The following is a 15,389-nucleotide window of genomic DNA, read 5'->3' as shown; positions in this document are numbered from 1 at the left end:
AGTTAGACACTGTTATTATTTAGCACTTGTGGAACTATCTGCAGTATACTTGGCATTGTACAAAGTACAGGGCATGACAGGACGTCTGGCCAATGGCTTTGATGATCTAAGTGAGACAATCTTTTGAGGAGCTAGCCTGGCAAATATAGACTCTGCTCACTTACCCTCTGTTGTAAGAGCCAGTGAAGTGTCAGGTCTGAAATCCACAAAGCACTGGGAAATTCCCAGAACATTCTTTGACACCCAGGGTTCATTCCAGCTGGGCTGATCTGACAGCATGTTGCCGGCTGACCTACAGGGAGTTGGTTGAAGTTACAGGCTCATATGCGGTGTCTTTGTTCAGAAAATGATTACAATGAGGGCTCTTTCATTCTGAGTTTACCATCTGTTTGAAATCACAAAAGGGCAAACTTGGTGAGGGGTGGACAGGAACTCTCTGTACTGTGTTAGCAAATGTTCTACAAATCTAAAACTCTTCTAAAACAAAACACTTATTAAAAACACAACCTGCTATCCGGCCAGATTCTGCTGTAGGTGTGTGGGTAAAATTTGCACTTATAAAGTTATATTTTAGCTAACATGTAGCCTAGAAATGTGCATCAAATGATGAAAGTCTTGCACCACTGTTACTAGGTGGATGGATGGTGGGATGATGGCAGGGAGGGTAGGGTATAAAGGGGAATATGGTGATTAAGTAAAAGATTTTGGTGTTTTACAGACCTGGGTTTGTATTCCAGTTCTACTTTCAAAATATATTATTTTGGGCACATTATCTAACTTCATTAAGACTAATTTTCTTTGTTGATAATAATACTACTATCTCATAGAATCTTGTTAGAACTAAAAATATATATATATTTCATATATATGCATACAAACATATGTTTGTGTACATGTATATATGTGTGTATATTTGTATGTGTGTGTATATATGTATACATGTTTGTATATGTGTATATCTGTATCTACAAATTTTGGAATCTTGTTCAGGACAAAGCCTGAAAGAATGCTCAATAAAAGATAGCTATTATTACTTCTACTCAATAAAGTAACAATTCCAAAACACTTTGGTAGAATAAAGAAGTTAGTGCTGATACAGTATTGAACAACTAAAGTGAAGGGTGATCCCATAAGACTGGGCAGGCCATTTCCCTTAGCCTCAGCTGGGCTGTGTTTCACCAGATCCTGGGAGGGACAGATGGAAAGTACATATTGAACCAACACCAAGCATTGTGTGTATGTGTGTACCTGCATGTGTGTGTGTGCGTGCATACTTTGGTTTGCAAGAAAAAGAAATAGGCTCAGCTACCTCAGGGATGATGATTTATTTTAAGGAAACATAAGAAGTATAGAAATACAAGGAACTCTTTTTTTTTTTTTGAGACAGAGTCTCGCTCTGTCGCCCGGGCTGGAGTGCAGTGGCGCAATCTCGGCTCACTGCAAGCTCCGCCTCCCGGGTTCACGCCATTCTCCTGCCTCAGCCTCCGAGTAGCTGGGACTACAGGCGCCCGCCACCGCGCCCGGCTAATTTTTTGTATTTTTTAGTAGAGACGGGGTTTCACCGTGGTCTCGATCTCCTGACCTCGTGATCCGCCCGCCTCGGCCTCCCAAAGTGCTGGGATTACAAGCGTGAGCCACCGCGCCCGGCCAATACAAGGAACTCTTTTCAGCTGCTTTAGGCTTCAAAGCCTAGAGTGAAGTTCTCAGCTGCTTAGGTTACAGCAGCAGCTCCAGTGACTGCTGCATATAAGAAGACTCAAACATCTTTTTACCCCTCAGAAAGAGATGCCCATTACTCACCACCATCCCTACTCTAGTGAACACAATGGTCTCAGCTGAAGTTAGACTTTCCCTGCTTCTCTTGACTTTTGAAATATCTTGTTTTCTGCCTTCTATTGAGTCTCTCCAAACGCTGCATCTCCAGTGTGTCTGGCAAGGTCTTGCCTCCATGGTATAGCTGATTGATCCGGGGTGGATATGTAACCTTACAGGGAGCAATATTATTCTTTTTCACAGGAATTATAAAATCAGGACAGATAGCTAGGGAGGAGCAACTGGGCTTTGCTAATGGCCATGCTCTAGAGCAGGGTTTCTCAACCTTGGCACTGTTGACATTTTTGGCTGGATAATTCCTTGTTGTGGAAGGCTGTTCAGTGCCTTATAGAAGGTTTAGCTGTATCCCTGGTCTCTACGTGTTAGGTGCCAGTAGCACTCTCCATCTGCCCGCTTCTCTCTTTGCCCCAGTGTGACAATAAAAAATGTATCCAGATCTTTCCAAGTGTCCCCTCAGGGGAAAAATCTTTTCTGGTTTAGATCCAGTGCTCTAGAGCAGTGCTATACAAAGTCTGGTTTACGGACTGGCAGCATCAGCATCATCTGAGAGCTGCTTGAATCAGAATCTGGTGATGGAGTTCAGGAATCTGTGTTTTCACAAAGTTTGCAATGACTACTATGCATGCATGCTAAAGTTTGAGGGCTACTGCTGTAGAATTTTGCTAGGCTATGTGTGATTTTAGGATCAGCAGCCTCAGAACACATGAGAGCTGTTAGGATTGCAGTAGCTCAGACCCCACCCAGACCCAGGTGCAGCGTCACCTGGAACTTTTTATGAATACAAATTATTTCTAACTGATTTGATGTAAATCACGAACACTGAGATTTAACAAGCCCTCCAGGTGATGCGAATGCAGCTTAAATTTCAACCATGGCTACTAACCGGAATCACCTCTGAGATATTAAAGGCTATTGAGGCCTGGGTCCCATTCCAAAAGATTTTTATTTTAGATTACCTAGGGTAAGAACTGTGAATTAGCAACAAAACTTTCATAATGCCCATGTGATTCCAATGTGCAGCCAAGCTCCAGAAACTGCCAAAGTGTTAAAGTCTCGAATCTCTGCTGCAAATGTCTCTGGAGGTTTTGTGGTTTCCTCACATTTCAAATCTTCACTGTTCAACTCTTATTTTAATTTGTGAGCCTCTCCTATAATCTTACAATAATGTTTTAAATTAGGCTAACTAGAGTTCATTTCTGTTGCTCACAGCCCTAATAACCTAAACAAATACAGTCATTGTATTGGGAAGAGACTGCAGACAGTAGACTCTCAGGAAATGTGGGAAGCTAGGTATTTGAAATTGGTCTTTGGGGTGCGTGTTTGTGTGTGTGCAGGTGAGGGGCATCCCTCTATAGGATGGAAAACTATCAGCCTGTTGGTCCCTAAATTGGACCAACATATACCAAATTCTTTGGTATATGTCCAAATTAGGAACCCTGCTCAAAAAGTCTCTTCCTCATGTAGCCCTGAGCAAAAGGCTATAGCTATGAGTCATTAACAAACAACACTTAAAGCATCTGGAGTCTGGTTCATAGTTTGAGCAAACCCCTGAGTCTGTATTATATGGGTTTTATTGTGCTATTGATGATGTCAAGATGATGGACCTGGAAAAACAGGAAATGGGAGTTACCCTAGACATTTTGGTTCGAGGGGTAGCACATAACTTCTAAAATAATTGAGGTTTGATACTATGAAGTTTCCAAGATTTTAATGGTTTAGAGTATGTTGAGATGTTATTTCCAAATTAAATGATGAGTTTCTATACCTGGTGTCCCTTATGAAAAAGGAGGCATAACACGTGGCAAAGTGGTCCTATTCAGATTGCAAAGACAGTTTATAACACATTGTGAAGAAGCATGTTACGCAATGTCTCTGACCTGTTTACTTTGACATATGTGTCTACTTCCAATAGGTTTTGCTGTAACAACCTCAAGAATTTCAGTAGCTTACAAAAACAAGCATTTATTTCTCCTTCACTTGCATCGTACATTGCCACTGGAGCTCTAACTCAGGCTGCAGGTACGGTGCAGGTCTGCTTCAGATGTCTTCTCTTTCTAGAGTCCAAGTTGAAGGAATGCCACCTACTTGAGATATGAGTTTCTCTCCGTGGAAGGCAGGGATGGAAGAGGGCAGCTAGAAACACACATCACCTCTCGAAGTCTCTTTCAGGAATTGGAATACTGATACATATCCTCCAACACTTCATTGATAAAAGCAAGTCATATGGTGGTGAAGCCCAAAGTCTATGGGACAGGAAAATAGGCTCTATCCACAGTGAACCATGCCAAGAGAGAGGAGGGAAAGAATTATGAACCTATCACCTCTGGGTATCTGAAAATCTCCCAGAGCAAGAGAAGCATCTTTAGGTCTTCTGTAAGAAAATTTACATTACTCTTTACTCAGCCATTACGACCAGCAGTTCGAAAGATGCTGTATGGAGAATAGGAAGTACTGTGTAGTTTGTGACAAGCCCTCATAGGACAATTGAGTGGAAGTCGGAGTTTGAGAGCAGAACCATCCTCTTTTTCCACGTAACTCTCCTTCACCTTAGAATGAGTCTCAGCTTTCTAACTGACTCTGGTGAAGACAGAACATCTGGTCTTGGACAGCTACAGGCTTTGAGCTACTCAAAAGCAGCTTATGCTATACGTTATTTTTAAAGCTGCATCTAACTAGTAATATTCTCTCATCAAACTAGATCATGAATATACAAATTATTTGCATAATCAGGTCACATTCACTTCCATGGTTTACATTGCAATAAATTCCTCAATTAATACCCAGGATGGCCTCATGGGTAGTTTCCCATGGCCACTTAACTAAAGATAAATCACTCATGCCTGGTTCTCTGTAAAATGCTGACATGAACTGGATATGGTCTGCAATGTTACGGTTCCAGTTATGAGTGGCCCTGAAAGACGATAGAGAAGGTTAAGTCTCTTTGTCACCAGAACACAAAGCATAACCATTTACTGTTTATTTTGCTAAAAGGAAATTTGGCCTGAAATCATGATCTATATTAATTTCTAGGTAACAGTTATTGTCTAGTTCTAGTTGGGGAAGATCAAAATTGGAATATTGGTGACAAGAAGGTTAAGAGATGGGTTGGTGTGGATGGATCTCTCAGAACGCATTTAGAGGATGAAAAGAGTTGTATCTTATGTACACTTTTCAGAAGACTTTCAGTATAGAAGAGGCCCTTAGTAAATCAGGTAGACAAAATGACCCAGAGTTGTCAGTCATTTCCCTTTATTAGGCAGTAAGGTATTTAATCAGTGGGCTCATGAACAAGGCAGACATGGTACAAAGATAGATGTTAGGCTTGTAGGCTAAACTGCATCAATGTCTCCTCACTGGGCCTGACTTGCCTATTATCATTGCTAAGTGCATGATTTTTCAAGCAAAAGAACCCAATTCTGAACACCAATCTAACACCAAACCTCAAGGGTGCCTTCTAGGTACCAGGTAATTAAATTAACTAAATTAGGTAATTCTCATCAGTGAATAAATCAGAATTTTTTTTCTGTATTAGAATAGTTATGCATAGTCTGGATTTGGATTTTCTTTATCTTCTATTTATTCCTCTGTATCACCATGTGTGAGTTTACTGAAGGTTGTATACACTGTCGGAATAAACTTATTACCTCCAAATTCACTTCACAGCAAAAGTGGCAAGGCAATGGGATCATACCCAAGGGATTAATGCAAACAATCATATACCCCATCATTCAGAAAATGCTGGCCTTATAGGATGATTCAGTGACCTAATAAAAATCCAGCTGTGACATGAGCTAGCAGTTATCACCTTGCAATTTTAGAGTGCTATTTTATAAAATGTACTGTGTAGTCTGTACCTGTTATTGACAGATTGGTAGAGAAAAAATCCACAATGTCTCTGGAGCAGCCCTACTTTCTTTTCTTTCCGAGAGTAGTTATTCAAACTTTTCTTCATTTTATAAAATTCTTTGGTATATGTCCAAGAATCTCCCCCTTTTCTGTTGGAGTTTGTCAGTTGGTTCAGTTGCTGCAACCAAAAGAATCTGAATTTATGTTCTTTGTCTGCTTTTTAATGTGGTTTGTTTTTTCTTATAAATTTGCTTAAGTTCCTTATAGATATTGAATATTAGACTTTTGTCAGATACATAGTTTGCAAAAATTTTCTCCCATTCTGTAGGTTGTCTCTATACTCTGTCGATAGTTTCTTTTGCTGTGTAAAAGCTCTTTAATTAGATTGCATTGGTCAATTTTTCCTTTTATTGAAATTGCTTTTGGCATCTTCCTCATGAAATATTTGCCCGTGCCTATGACCTGAGTGCTATTGCATATGTTGTCTTCCAGGTTTTTTATAGTTTTAGGTTTTATGTTTAAGTATTTAATCCATTTTGAGTTTAATTTTTGTATATGGTATAAGGAAGGGGTCCAGTTTCAATATTCTGCTTATGGCTAGTTAGTTATCCCAGTACCATTTATTAAATAGGGTATCCTTTCCCCATTGCTTGTTTTTGTCAGGTTTTTGAAGATCAGATACTTGTAGTTGTATAGTCATATTTCTGAGTTCTCTATTCTGCTCCATTGGTCTATGTGCCTGTTCTTGTACTAGGTCCATGCTGTTTTGGTTACTGTAGCCCTGTAGTATAGTTTGAAGTCAGGTAGCATGATGTCTCCAGCTTTGTTCTTTTTGCTTAGGATTGCTTTCACAATTTGGGCTCTTTTTTTGGTTCTATATGAATTTTAAAATAGGTTTTTTTTTTCTAATTCTGTGAAGAATGTCAATGGCAAGTTAATGGGAATAGCATTGAATCTATAAATTGTTTTGGGCAGTATGGCCATTTTAAAGATACTGATTCTTCCTATCCATGAGCAAGGAAAGTTTTTCCATTTATTTGTGTCAATTCTGATTTTTTTTTTTTTTTTGAGCAGTGTTTTGTAGTTCTTCTTGTGGAGATATTTCCATTTACTGTGTTATCTGTATAACTAGGTATTTTTTTTTTGGCAGTTGTGGAAGAGAGACATGCATGAGGCCAACAAGCATATGAAAAAAAGCTCAACATCATTGATCATTAGAGAAATGCAAATCAAAACTACAATGAAATACCATCTCACACCAGTGAGAATGGCTATTATTAAAAAGTCAAAAAATAACATGCTGGTGAGGTTGTGGAGAAAAAGGAATGCTTATACACTGTTGGTGGGAGGGTAAATTAGTTCAACCATTGTGGAAAACAGTGTGATGATTCCTCAAGACAGAAATAACATTCAACCAAACAATCCTATTACTGGATATATATATATATATATCTATCTATATATATATATACCTAAAGGATTAGAAATCATTCTGTTATAAAGACACATACACGCATATGTTCATTGCAGCACTATTCACAATAGCAAAGACATGGAATCTATCCAAATGCCCATCAATGATAGACTGGATAAAGAAAATGTGGCACATATACACCACAGAATACTAGGCAGCCATAAAAAAGAATGAGTTATGTCCTTTGCAAAGACATGAATGGAACCGGAGGCCATTATCCTTAGCAAACTAATGCAAAAACAGAAAACCAAGCATCACATGTTCTCACAGGTGGGAGCTAAACGATGAGAACACATAGACACATAGAGGGGAACAACACACACTGGGGCCTACCAGACAGTGGAAAGTGGGAGGAGGGAAAGGATCAGGAAAAATAACTAATGGATACTAGGTTTAATACCTTGGTGATGAAATAATCAGTATAACAACCCCCCATGATACACGTTCATGTATGTAACCTGCGCATCCTGCACATGTCCCCCAAACTTAAAGGTTAAATAATCTTAAAATCTAAAGTTTTCTTTAAAAGTCTTCTTTAAAAAAAGATTATAAGAGAAGCCCTAATGATCATGTCATTGAGGCAAATAAAATGGTTGACAATTTTTCAAGAATTTGACAGACATTTTAGTTGTCTACCTAGTATTCGTTATCCTGTGTTTTGTTTCTAAAACAAATTCTGACGTTTTTAAGAAAGCAATTACTCAGCCTTTTTTTTTTTTAGATTACTTTGGCCAGCCTCTTTTGCAACTGGGGGTGTGTAAAGAGGGACATAGTTCTAGCAACGTAATGTGCATAGACGTTGCTCTGAGGAAAGCTCTTGAAAGGGATTAATAAACTTTTGCCTTTTGCATTCATCTTTTTCCTGCTTGGAATGCAGAGGGAGTTGAAGGTGGAGCAGCTATCTTGTGCTATGGATCAGTAATGTAAAGCAAATCCATTTGCGAGGATGACAGAGCAGAAGAATAGGAGTTGAGACTTAAGTCGTTGTGAAATCCTTGGACTAACCCTGGATTACCTACATCTGGACTTATTTTAATCAAAGAAGAGCTTACCCACTTTCATTAAACAATTACAGCTTGAGTTCTGTTACACTCAGCTGAATGCAATACTGAACGGACACATAGCTTGTCTTCTTTTTATTATGGTTTCAAGACAACAAACATCTTTGCATTTCCATATGATGACAGAACTATGCAAATGATTTGAAGATTTTTAAAACACAATTTATGGCCATACTTATAAGGATTCAAATATGTAGTAACTTTTGTTAGAATTGCTATGATTTTAGCCAACAAAAGGAACACAGATGAGGAATTTAGGACAAAATAAATTTTGATGTACCAATTGTAGGCACATTTGTTTATCTTTAAATTATTTCCCCGAACATAAACATTACCTTATTATTTTAAAGTGCTATTTGTTCTATACCAACAAATTCTGTCGTCACCAGGGCATGTGTTTTTCCCTCCAGTGGTGCTGATAGATTTGTGTTTTACTTTCAACTCTGCAGAGCTGTCTCTAGATTTCCTTGAGGAATATTCACATATGCTTTTACAAGCAGTTGTTAGTCCACTGTGAAAATTTTTTCCAGAGCTGACTCAAGGGTCTTGCCTTTAGTTTCCCTTGTTCTCCTTCTTATTAAATAATCTCAGAGATTTTGTACATGCCCATCTGGGGGCTTTCTATTCTAGTTGTATTGGATTTTGTGTCAATATATCTACCACGTCAAAACCAGAAATGTAAACTTCAAGAGCCCCCAGGAGCTAACACTGCAAAATCTAGGCCAAAATCTAGACAGAGGTTGAGCATCGTAGAATCTTAAAACTGCAGGGACCTTTGGGATTATGTCACTTAAACCCTCATGTCAAGGTGCATAGACAAAGGCTAAGAAGGTAGAGGGCCTATTCTACACTATAATCTGAGTCAGGGAGCTGGGAACAGAACCTTAATTTCCATTTTGTGCCCTTTCTAGCCTTTATATTTATCTTTCTTTCCTCTATTTAGGTCTTCCCCTCTGATACTTCGTTTTTCTTTAAACTTCCTCCCAAGTGACCCTTTATAGTCTTTTGTATTGAGGTCTCAGAGTCTTACTAAGAATTCCTTTCCTGGCATTGCTATCCCTTCTTGTATTTTATTTTATTTATTTTATTACTACTATTTTTGAAATGGAATCTCACTCTGTCGCCCAGGCTGGAGTGCAGTGGCACAATCTCGGCTCACAGCTACCTCCGCCTCCTGGGTTCAAACAATTCTCCTGTCTCAGCCTCCCAAGTAGCTGGGATTACAGGAACCCACCATCACACCCAGCTAATTTTTATATTTTTAGTAGAGACGGGGTTTCACCATGTTGGCCAGGCTGGTCTTGAACTCCTGACCTCAGGCGATCCGCCTGCCTCGGCCTCCCAAAGTGCTGGGATTACAGGCATGAGCCACCACTCCCAGCCCCATTCTTGTATTTTAAAGAATTACTAAATTAGGTTCCTATGTCTGCTCTAATAAAATACCACAAACTTGAGAGCCTAAAACACACATTTATTCTTTTACAATAATGGAGGACAGGAGTCAGAAACGGCTTTCACATGAAAAAATCAACAACAACAACAACAACAACAAAACCTCACAAAAAACAAACAAAAAGAAATGGCTTTCACTAAGCTGAAATCAAGATATCGGTAGGTCTGTGCACTCTCCAGGAATATATGTTTCCTCGTATGTTTTAGACTCCAGGGTTGCTTGGCTTGTTGTTTCTTCCTCCACCTTCAAAGAACGTCCTTCCAATTTCTGCTTTCATCTCTGCTAAAACTGAATCTCACTCTGCCTGTCTCTTATAAGGACACTGTGATTACCTTTAGGGCACAGTGGATAATCCAGGATAATCTTCCCACCTCAAGAGCCTTAACCTAATCACACCTGCAAAGTTACTTTTGCCAAATAAGGTAACATCCATAAGTTCCAAAGATTAGGGCCTGAATATTTTTGGTGATTATTATTCAGCTGATCACAAGTACTCATTCCGTTTTTTGACCTTTTCTTGGCCACCATGTTCCAGTGTGCACTAACATGTGAGTACATCTTCTGAAAACAATTTGTATCCCCAAATTAAGATATTTGTATAGGCCAAAGTATTTGTCTGCATTTTAAAACTTGTTCTGAGGATGATTCTGTCTTTGTCAAGATGACAGACCTATACTGTATAAAATTTAGACCACTTAGTTACTGTATTTTTCTGCCATAAGGAATAGAGAAAACAATGCCAGTTGAGAGAGAAGCAGGGGCGGGGGACAGGGGTGGGGAGGAGAGAGGGAGAGAGAGAGAATGAATATGATTGAAGAACATATATGGCAGAGATGGGGTGGGAGACCTACCTTGATCCTAATGCCATTCTTGAGGCCCATCTACCATCTGAGTTTCTGCCCTTAGCTTAGTCTGCTGGTCAAGTCTTCCTTAGTTTCTGTAAGACACTTTCATATCTTAACAAAAATTTTATTTTCTTCTCTTGAGCCTGACTTTGTTGCTCTCAATTAAGAGTCTTAGCAAATGTAAGAATATAAATATTGAGAGAGAACATGGCTGTTATCAGGTTAGGAAGGCCAAGACTTGTAGATAAGAATCAAATTTTGCATCCCTTGACATTGGATATTGGGCAGTCTCCGGGCTGACAACTGGGAGGTGAGACAGAGCTTCTAAGACACTTTGTTAATGTAATAGTTTGGCTCTTGTAAATGGTTTAGAAAAGTCTAGGTGTTATCTAGTAAGAGCAGGTGATTTTGACAACCAAAAAGTTGGGAGGGGAATATTTGTGGCATTAACAGAATAGTTTTTTCTATTTCTTGGAGCACTGTTACTTAATCTCTTAATATTAACATCTTAGTTCAAGGTATTTTAGCAAAAGGACAGGTATTTCATTAGGAAAAGTCTGTTAAAGTAAAGAAAGAGGACAACATGGAGAAGCTCCTAACCTCCGTGAAAGTCCCTAATTACAAACAACATCCTTGAAGTTGCTTTGGAGATTTTATTTAGAACTTGGGCAAGCAGCCTTCCAAAGGCCATATGGAAGAACTTTCTTGATTCTCACTTTTCAGTTGCAAATCTGTCTGAAAATGTTTCCAATTTAAAATAATGTTAATCTTTTAACTGGCAACAGATAGCCAGCCAGAGGAAGAATGGGGAAGAAAAGGTGCCTCGGGAGAGGGGGCTGACAAGGGTAATTGTGGCAGAGCGGGCAATGACACGATTCCCATTCCTATGGTTTTGTCTAGCGTTGGCTGCCCCACTCATAACCATTTCATATGTCTAATGCCCAAGGGTGGAAACTATATTCTTTCAAACTTGATGAATAGCAATCAAGTTTTGTTTTTAATGCATATAGTCTACCACTTTAGTGGGATTTGAGAGACTTTCAAATTGAAGAGGAAAATTTAGCTGGCATACCTAGTATCAAGTCTGGGAGCATGGATGACACCCTTCTTAACCCAAGAACTACCTGATTTATCGATGTCTAACTTTCCAGACTTCTTGGGAGTCAATCAGTAATCCCCACCTAATGCAGAATGAATTATAGCATCTAGGACACTGGAAAAAGAAAAGAAATTCTTATGAAATAAAAGGGATGAAGAAGATTGCCAAAGGGGTTGGGGACCATGCCCGTGCATTGGGGATACTGGTGGGGCACGGTGAGGGGAGAGATGATGACGAAGAGTTCAAGGCAGTGAGAAGAAGGGGAAATCCTTTGAACAAAATGGCATGACAGCACACTACATTTTCCCCAGGAGGAGGCTAATCCTCCTTGCAGCATACAGCAATTTAAGAGTTCTGCTTTTTTCCTTGTTTCCTGTGAGGTATGGAGACTCCTCATTGCTGGGGTTTCATTATAAATGTTACCTCAACTGACATGGCATCTCTTAGTAAGGGGCAAGTCCTTCATGTATTTTTGATAGTGCACCAGTGACAAAATCCCTCCCAGTTTAGCAGAAAAATACCGCAAGAGGAAATTGTCAATGACAATATCAGTGTACTCACTGGGCTCCAGGGATGAAGTGAATAGCAGCCACGGCCAGACCCTGACATAGCTTCAGGCACTTAAAAAAAAAAAAAAGCGGTCAAATTAAAGCCACATATATGAGGAGAGGGAAGCCTTCCTACCCCAGCAGGGAGATACCTTGATTAAAGCTCAGTCTGACCTTCCTGCTTCATCTCCACAGAAATTGAGACACATTTCCTAAATGGCAGGACTTTACAGAATCATAATGAGCAAGGACCAGGATGCTTTGCGTTAAATTTCCATCTTCATTCCTGGAGCAGGCAAAGGAGAAAATAAGAGAAGGTCTCTATTATTTGTTATCAAAAGAACAATGCAGCCCTCCCCTGTTTCTTTTGTGCAGAGACAGAATTATCTATGAAACAAGTAACTCATTCCTGGCCCCTTTAGATAGCTTTTTTTGCACAGCTGAATTCTTAGGTTATTGTTACTTAGTGAATGCCAATAGTTTGATGGGAAATCTCCTTTTTTGAAGGTAATAGGTATTAGTAAATAATTCACCCTGGAAAACAACCCAAGCTTCAGGGAATTTAAAACAAAAACAAAACCCAACAAAACAAATCTGTTTTATAGATAATAAGGGTAAAAAACAGAGGATTTTACTTTTAGGTTCTTTGATGTTTCATTAAATCAAAATTACTTAAATTACAAAATGCTTAAGTAGTCTATGCAGACAGTAAGATTTGGGATTAAGATAATTTTTACCAATTTGGAAAATATATTTACTGCAAAATTCAATTTTTCTTTTTGTGTGTTAAAATTAAAGACAATAAAAACTGAATTCTCACATTATTAATACCCTCCTAACTTTATTTCCATATGAACTATAGAACCTGGCACCTTTTTGGTACTCAGTCAAGATGAAAACATTGTAATTTAATTGCCTTGGAAGCAAGGTCCTAAATTGTATAAATACATATATTTTTAAGTTGAAAACAGTACCTCCATCCATCATATGTTTACATAAGCAGTATATGTTGCTGTAAGTTTTTGGTGAATACATACTCACCCAAGAGAGGAAGACAAATTTTCTGAGGGTAAACAATGCTTAATAAAGAGAAAAATTCTACCAGCTTGTGTAGAATGAGATTACATAATCTCAAACAGCTCTCCACTGTCCCCATTATCATTTAACACATTCTTTTTGCTGGGTCAGGTCTGTGTTCTTGCAAATGATGAGCCTGTGTCCAGTAGAATCTCGCCTGTGCCTGCATAGAGGAGGAATGTATTATGTTCACATTAGTGTTCCCAGATGAAGCCAAACATGTTTGTGTTTAGCAGCCCTTGGTATGAAAGGAAAAAAGGAAATCTAGATTGCGGAATGGAAGCAAAACACACCAATGTACTTTTCAAAACTGAGGACATGCTGCTCTCTTGTGGAAATCTGTAGTGCCAACCTGTAAAGCCTGGGCTGAGTTGCTTATGATTTTCCTAGACGAGACCTGGTTTAAAGTGGTCCACTTTGTCAGAATCTCAGAACAATATGTGAAATTTGAGTGGCATCCATACACAGGATTTCATTCATCATCTTGATGCAGAATCAAATCTACACCTAAAGGCTAGACTTGACCATTGTTCTTTTAAAAATGTTCGTTACATCTTTGTATACAATAGAGTGTCTGTTCTTTTTCTTCAACCACCTCCTCTTCTACCTGGCATTGGTGTCTTTGAGTTATTGTGAATAGAGCTTAAGGCTTTCTTGATACAATAAACTAGGGAAACCTGGATATATTTTTTTAAACATAGTTAATTCATGTACAAAAGTTGAAATAAATGGTAGGCAAGTAAAAGTTTAAAAAAATTGTAGCCAACAGCTGAGGAGATGCAAAGAAAATGAAATTATCTTCTTTCATCCCTCCATTCCCACCTCTGCCTTCAACTGTCCTTTTTTACTTTAGCCTTTCCCTTTGCTCACAGAAGAGTTGGGATCATATTTATATACTTTGTCCTAACCTGAGATTTTCTGGGTATATTATTTGCCGATTTGTTTTTGTTGGGTAATTTGTATTCTTTACATATATTCTGGGTTCTAATCCTTTGTCTCGGAGGCACAATGCAAATAACTTCACTCAATCTCTTATATTTTAATTTTATTATGCCTTCTGCAACAAAGTTTTAAATTTTAATATTGCCAAAATGATTAATGTTTTCCTCTATGCCTTTTAAGAAGACCTACCAAGTTGCCAAGAAAAATATATCCATTGTCTTATATTTTCCATATCAAACTTCTTAATTCAATATTTTCATTCATTCCATTCATATTATCCCAATATGTGCTTGTATGAGCATCTCTGTTCAAGTACGTATTTATTTTATAAATTTACAGTGGATTTATTGTACACTGAATTTCAAAACATAGTACATACAGATTCTCGAAGAGGAAATTTTCAGGTACACATTTAGTGCAATATAGAAGGATAATTTGGATGTTAAAGTATTTACTTTCCTTTGAAATGAATAAAAATGTTTGATTAGGTAAAAATATATAGTCACTAAGTTTTTGTAATAGGGTATGTGATGATGCTTGTATTCTATTCCACATTATTCCTAATGATGTGCTATTCAATGACATTTTTTTCTTTTTTTTTTTTAGCATTTTGGCATTTGAAGATTATCTAAATTTTTATCATCCTGATTGACTATTTGTTAAAATTAGAAATTCATATCCTAAACTTCCGTCTGACATTCATAATGAGGCAGTCACATGACACCATTCTCCTACATCTATAGAGTTGCCCTGGTTTACTAATAAGAACTACAGACAAATATTGTGCTAGATGAATTCTTGAAAGGGGAGACTAAAGAATCAATAGTGTTTTGTAAGAATAAAATAAAGAGCCTTCTTGACCCAGTAAATGAATGCCATTAGGTGATTTCTACTCAGTCTTTGTACCAGCAATTCAGTCTCAAATAGTGATGATTTTAGTGGAAGGATAAGGACCAATTATCAGAGACTCAGCGATAGTTCTTTGTCCTTGGGTTCTCAGGTGGCTTAGTGCTGCTGAGTTCATCTGTGGCATTCCTGAAATAACTGAAGCCTTAATTCCATTTCATAACCAGCACTGAAAAAAGTAAGGGTCCAAAGAGGAAAAGCATAGAAAGCCACATTAAGCAGTTACCTGCAATGCCACAGCCTGATGAGAGGCATGAGATACTGTTACATGTCCTCTCTATTCTGGGCAAAAAGTGTTTTTCAGT

General features: G+C 38.3%; 1 long non-coding RNA gene across 2 annotated transcripts in view; it reads left to right on the top strand.

Moving 5' to 3' along the window:
* Window positions 1–15,389, top strand: part of LOC134736317 (uncharacterized) — a 157,672-nt gene that overhangs the window by 100,066 nt on the left and 42,217 nt on the right. The window lies entirely within an intron of this gene.

This window comes from Symphalangus syndactylus, chromosome 3 (genome assembly GCF_028878055.3).
Source record: "Symphalangus syndactylus isolate Jambi chromosome 3, NHGRI_mSymSyn1-v2.1_pri, whole genome shotgun sequence".
NCBI lineage: Eukaryota > Metazoa > Chordata > Mammalia > Primates > Hylobatidae > Symphalangus > Symphalangus syndactylus.
This window is presented reverse-complemented; position numbering and strand designations above follow the sequence as displayed.